We start from the raw sequence: 7009 nt of genomic DNA, 5'->3' as shown, positions 1-7009 counted from the left end.
GAACTTAAGCTCTCCAGCTTTAGAATTAGACAGACCTGAGCTTGAACCTTGGCCTCATTCAATGGGTAATTTATCGTTCTTCGCCTCAGTTTCTTTATCTGTGAAATGAGACTGCTGAGAACAGTCAACGTTTCATAGAGTTATTACGGATGAAGCGAGCTGATGGATGTGCAGTGCTTGGCTTCCTGTTTGGCCCACGGTAGATACCCAGCCATGGGAGATATCCGTAGGTCAGTCTAATGCAGAAGAGGCAGCTCTGGAGCCCACACGGCAGTTGTTAATTCTCCTGCCTCCCCCACCAGGCTTGTCCCTCTTGACGTAGTCGTAGTCGGTGACACTTTATCTGGGTCCTCCCACCCCCAGCAAAACCTGAGCCTACGTGAAGCCCAGATGCTCAGGAAATGTGACTTGAGCAGGGATTTCTGCTTCCATGCAGACATAGGGAGGAGCAGGATGGGGCACACGGATAAGCTGGAGGTGGCCTCTGCCCGTGCCCCAGCGTGACCTCAGACAGATAGCCCAGCCCCAGTGGCTGGAGGCCCATGCCCAGCTTCCAGCCACATGGAGCCTTCTCTCACTGGACGCTGAAGGGAAGAGGGATTGCCATGGTGCCCGCATCAGAGCCTCTCCAGACCGACAGGACCATGACCTGGTGCTTATGGTCTATGGTCCTGGGAGAGCTGGTGCCATGATAAGCACTGTCCTTGGAGTCAGCGGTTTGGGTCCTGGGCTCTTCCACCTCTACTTCCTGTGTGACCTGGGGCAGGTTGCTTCTCGGGTCCTCTGGCCTCATCTGTTAGGTGAAGATGATAATGTCTCCTCTCTTGGAACGCAGAGAGCTAGGTCACATTCATTTTAGGTGAAAGGACCAGCCTTGGGGAGGGTGGCTTAGGAAGAAAGGGGATCCTGGGCCGGCCGAGTGGCTCAGTTGGTGAAGAGCTCGCTCAAGAGTGTGAGCTCTGAGCAACAGCGGTTCGATGCCCGGCCCGAGCTGAGCTGCCAACAGGTGGCAGGATGGCTCAGCTAAAAAAAGAAAGGAGATCCATCTTTCCTTCCTTCTTCCTTCCTCCCTCCTTCTCTCTGGCTGCCACTATTTTACTGCCAGATACTATGCTTGGTGCAGCTGTGAGCAGGACATGACGTTTAACCTAGGTGGGATGAGAGGTCAGTAAAGCTGAATCAGGTGAGACATCAGGCCAGTATTCAAGGAGATCATTATACTAGGACTTTCCAAAAGAAAAGCTCTGGTCCCTTCAGCAGCAGCTCTAAAAAACTAGGCCCCGAGTCTACAGGATTAAAGGTGAGCACGGCCCAGGCACATTACAGCCTAGGAATACAGTGTTCCTTTGAAGGGGCGAGCGAAGACCCCCTTGCTCATTCATTGTTTCCACAACTATTTACTGAATGCCTGCGGTGTCCCTGGCACAGTCCTAGGCCCTGGGGATTCAGGATGCAGCAGTAAACAAAGCAAAGCTTTGCCTCCCGAAGTTTACATTTGGTGTCTGAAGACAGTGAATAAACAAATGCTGATGTAATTCATTAGAGGCAATTAAGAGCTATGAAGAAAACTAAAGCAGGTAGGGGGATAGGAGCTACATGCTCCCTACCTCCTGTATGTCCCCTGTGTGTGTGTGGAGGGGGGCGGGGTGCCCACCCTTGTGAAACCCTCCTCTGGGGTGGAGGAGACAGATCACTGTTGGAGATTTGGGGGTAAAGAATGAGGAATGTGCTTTAGCCCACTCTGTTCCTTAGGTGACCCCACTGCCTTTTCCACAGAGCCGGGCCAGGTGGGTCCCTCTGCCCAGTCTGCAGGTCAGTACCTAGAAGCCCACCTGTCCACAGCTATAAGCCTCATTTTCTGATGTCAGTTCTGTTGGAAATAAAGCTGACATTTTGTTCTACCATCTGCCTTGCCTTTTTTTTCTTATTTTGCTATTGGATCAGAACTAACATGGGGTAGATGAGTACCATTTCATGGCCCCTCAGACTCCCCAGCAAAGAGAGTTAAAGAGTGATAGGAGGTGCTATTTTAGAGAAAAGGTGTGAGGAAGGCCTCTCTGATGAAGTGATATTTTAGTAGAAAGATCTGAATGAAGTGAGAGGGAAAGCCATGTGGGAGAAGAGCAATTCAGGGAAAGGGAACAACATGTGCAAAGGCCCTGAGGCAAGAATCTGGGGTGTGTGTGTGTGTGTGTGTGTGTGTGTGTGTGTGTGTGTATGTGTGTATCAGCAAGGAAGCCAGTGTGTGGCTGGAGCATAGTAAAAGTAGAGGAGGGATTTCTTAAGGATTCCTGGCTTTCTGCCTTAGACAGGTATTTGTCTGCATTGGATAAAACCAGCAGCGAAAGGGCCTCGTGTAGCTCAAATAACGAACAAACGCTTCAGCCTAGAAGCCCACAGGCTATTGTTCTGAGCAACCTGCAAGTTTCTTGCATCCCTGCCTAGTGCCAGGACTTCCCTGGAGAGCCAAGAGCTGGAGAGATGTGCCAGAGACCAGCCTGGAAGATGCATGAAGTCTTTTGGGAGAGATTGGCCGGGAGGCAAGATTCACAGGACAGAAAACAGAGGTGACCCTCAAGCTGAAAGCCTTGAACCTAGCTGGGTGATTGATTACCAGGAGACCGCCCTGATTTTGTTCCCTAATTACGGTGTTTATTTGATGCGTCATATTGGGCCTGAAACCTTTAATACCAGCCAGTGCTGTTCATTGTTACAATGTCCTAATTAAGTTTTGATTTATATGCTAATTTTATTCCAAGTGTGTTCAAAAGCAGGAAAGTTATTAGACTTTATTTTGAGATTACATTTTAATACTGGGGGTCTGCCGAGCGAGCACCGTGTTTATTTTGTCAGCCTTTGTTTCCAGGATGTTGGTGACAATTGTGATTATTTCCTTGGAGGGAAAAGATGATGAAGTGGTGAGGAGCTGCTTAGAGTCGGTGGGGTTTCTGCTAATTGGAATTATGTAACCTCTTGCCTTTGCCCTGACAGCTTTGCAATGAGGCTTGCTTTGACTGCCCAGCTGGTTAGGAGGGACAACTGGGCTGTGCCTTGGGGATCTCATGGGATGGTAAACATTTGGAAGCAAGGCCATTACATAAGGGAGTGATTGGATTTTGGAATGTGAGTGGAAATTGGGCTTTACCACATGAGTCCCTGGAATTTGTAAGGGTCACGCAAAATCTCTGGGAAGGGGAGCAGCTGGTCTTTGCTACAGAAAGGATGCCTTTGTTATGTTTTTATATTATCATTTATCCTAAATAGATCTCATTTGAATTTTCTTGTTCGAGGATTAAAATGTCTTGCCATCACCAATTTATCTCTAGACATCAAGAAGTTTATGCAGCTTCATAAATATCCTGAAATAGTGGGTAAGGTAGTGGATTTATCTGCATGTGTGCATTTTGGGGAGAAGGGTTCAAAGTTTTCATTGGATTTTCAGGGGTGACACTCCAAAATGTTAAGGACTGTGAGATTGGGAAGCGTTATGCTTAGATCTGGAATTTAATTTCTTGAGATTGGCTGTGTGGCCTGGAGAAACCAATGACCTAGTGCCTCCTTTCCACCCACCCAATCCTAGCTGCCCTCCCTCCAGGTTGGTGCCCTGGTGAGAGCCGCAGAGCATGTCAAATCGGGAGGGATGTTTACCTGAGGTTGTCCCGCAGGCGAGGACACAGGCTCTTTGCTTTGAGGAACCTGAAAGTCTTGTTTTGTCTCAACAACAGAGGCAAGAGTTGCTTATGAAATAGATGAGGACCTCTGAGTAAACATACACTCAGAGATCTGTTATTCAAAACCCTCTGTAGCCTGGAGCCGGTTTATATCCCAGGCCACTTCAGTAAACGACCTTTCCTTGGGTCTTCCGTTTTTCTGGTTGGGTTTTATGATCCCCCTTCTCTACCCTCCACCCCTTCAGATCACAGTGAACATAGGAAACGTTTAACAGGAGCACGTTCATTTCACATTTTTCCACGGTGACTAGTACAGGGTTTGCGGCTCATTAGACACCTTTAGTTTATTTTAAAAAAAAATTAAACTTAGGGATTCTGGTTCCAAAAATAATTATAGCAGCTAACATTGATCAAGTATTTATGGACTAAGTATTGTATCAGCTTTATCTCATCTACTACTCCCCCAAATCCTCTAGGGTGGGTCCTATTAGTATCCCCATATACAGATGGAGAGACTGAGGCTCAGAGAGGTTAAGGGCTGTTTTGGGTCACATATCAGTGGTTAGCTGGAACTAAACCTAGGTCTGCCAGGCTCTAAGACCACTATGCTGAACTGTCTTCTGTTGGGTCATATTACTTCTTAAGTGTCTCCTTTTCAAAATTTTCAGCAGAGATCATTCATCCATCCCTCTGGGTATAAGCACATATAAGTCCAGGATTATATCTTTCAAGAGGGTACCAAGGACTGGTTTGTGGGAGAGCAGGGCCATGCCTGGAACCTCAGCAGGGAGATAACCCCCAAATTGGACAAAATGCCCTCATTTTCTCTGGATGTCTTGGCTCTGCACCCCTACTTAGCCTTGTGTAATCAAAGCCCTCCATCTGACCTAGTTTAATTATCATGTGGCTTCAGGAAGGTTCTAACACTTGCTTCTGAGGCTTGTATCTTAGCACCTCTGATATTCTTTGTCGATTGCCTGTATTTTTAACTTTACACCTTGGGTTCTGTCATCTTCCCATATAGTGAAAATTCCCCTGTTCACTTGGTATTGCTGGAGGGGGGAGAATATTTCCCATAGACGTTTACCCTGGGATGGAGGAGGTGGCTGCTTTGTTAAGGCTCCCAGGTGACCCTTAAGAGTTTTCTTTGAAAACGTATCCTTTTCAAATGGATAACAGATTTTTTTTAAAAATTGCAGATTATTCTTTCCACCCCATCATAAGGAACTCACTTTTTCTATTCCTTTCTTTGTCTTTTTCCAAATGTATATAAATTTTACTTAGCCATGGCAATGGCACACATCCATTTTATGTTTATAATTAATGTAGTCAGTAGAAATTTCACAAGCTATTTATTCAAGTGTGCAAAGATGGTCATTTTAGTTTTCTGTAACTTAAACTCTATTTTGAGCTTCCCTTTCTCTTGATGGCTAAAACAAAGAAACAGACAAAAATCCCAAGTAATTTAATCATTTTTATTGAAACTTAATTACCCAAAGGTTTCCTAGGTCTCTTTGGGGTAAATTCAGTTAATTCAGGATGTTCCACCTCTCTCTTTACCCCTGGGATTGTGATAAATTCCCAGGGGTTTCAAATGCATCAAGACCTTAGTTGGGGGCGACTGATCCTGATTAATCAAAGTCCAGTTAGGAAAATAGAAACCAAAAGTAATGTAGGAAATTGGTGACATTGATTTCGGGAGAGCTGAGAAGCCAAACAGGACAGTGATTGGCTACAGGGAAGCTATTATCACCATTAGGGTTGGAGGGACACAGTGAGATGGTGGTGTTACTGGAGCCAGGACCCTCCAGCAAGAACCATGGCAGAGGCTGCCTGGCTGGAGTTACATGACTGCATAGGAGGGAGGGACTGCTTAGGAGGGACCATCTGGCAGCAGCTAGAATCTAGGGAGATAACCACTGAAGGAGCTGGAGCTTCACCTGAAGCAGGCAAAGAGAGGGAGGAATACCCTGGCTCTTCTCCCGCTCTTGCATGGCAGCCTTTCCCCCAGTGCCTCTCATTGGCCAAACCAGTTGGCAAAGGAGCTTGGGAAATGTAGTTCCCTCTGATAGCAGAGAAGGGGTACTCTGCGGGTGGGGAATGGATCTGAGAATAAACAAATGACTGATCCTGACACCATCTGGCCTATGTTGGCATCTGCTGAGGGAGAACCAGGCCCTCTCTGATCTTCGATGGCTGGCCTCCACTCATGCTGGCCTCCACTGAGACGTCCATGGCCCAGTTGTGGCCTCTGGTCATTGCTCTACAGACTCGTTCCTTCCTGTTTCCTCCCTGAGACCCCTCCAGATCCATTGGACCCCCCTCTCAACTCCTGTATATACCACTCTTGGAGGTTACGGCAAATTTTGGATAATTTGTCATGTTCTTGAAGGAAGGGACACAGGAGACTCAAGGGGCCACTCTGGGCTTGCTCTGTCTAGCGCTGTCCTGCCACCATTCCAACTCTACTGTGTGAAACCGTGCTGGGGCGGGGGTGTGGGGGGACAATCCCCCTGAGCTTCCCTCAGGAAGTGAGGTGTGGGTGGTCTTGCCTCTCAAATTCCCCCAACCCTGTTTTAAAAAATTATTTCTGTTCCTTCCAGAACTTGGCCTTGTGGATAGAAAGAGAGGAAGGATGGGTGAGGGTGTGGGTGAGTGCATGGAATTTCCATCTCAAAGTACACACCAATAGCTAACACTCTGACTTCATTTCCAAGTCTCTAAGGAATTGTGAAAACAAGACCAAAAAAAAAAAAAACCCAAAACACAGCAGAAAAACAAACAACAACAAAAAACTTTAATGCATAGAAGTTTTACCTGGCCTCATTTATATGGATATGCGTTAAAAGAACCTTAACTTACTTAACCATTCCCTTATTGAGCATTTGGGTGGTGTTCAGTGTTTTACTGCCAATCAGGTGGTTGGTGAGTTTAAAAAGGTGGCAGAGGATGGCCCACCTGACCCCGTGCCTTTATCCCCTGCAGACCCCCTGTGCACATTAGAGCCACACAAAGACAGGGTTCCGCACTTGAGCTCCGTTCATGGCAAAGAGGTGAGGCTTCTCCCGGGCTTCCATTTTGTGCTGACTCTCCCTACCTCCGCAGCTTGGCTTTGCGTCTGCTTCAGCCTGGATCCTGACTAGAGCAGTAGCATCTTGTTTTCAACCATGGTTCTTGTCTCACACTATCTCTTTGGTTCTTGACCCCTGGTTGTATCCCTCTTGGCCATGCTGGGTTACTTCCTCAGAGGCAGGAAAGACAGAAGAGGAAAGACATGTTCCAACTCCAAGCTACAAATAATGTCTCCAAGGTATTTTTTAAATTATATTTAATTTTAA

The sequence above is a fragment of the Hipposideros armiger genome, unplaced genomic scaffold, assembly GCF_001890085.2.
Source record: "Hipposideros armiger isolate ML-2016 unplaced genomic scaffold, ASM189008v1 scaffold_159, whole genome shotgun sequence".
In the NCBI taxonomy this organism is placed as follows: domain Eukaryota; kingdom Metazoa; phylum Chordata; class Mammalia; order Chiroptera; family Hipposideridae; genus Hipposideros; species Hipposideros armiger.
Note: the sequence above shows the minus strand (reverse complement) of the source record.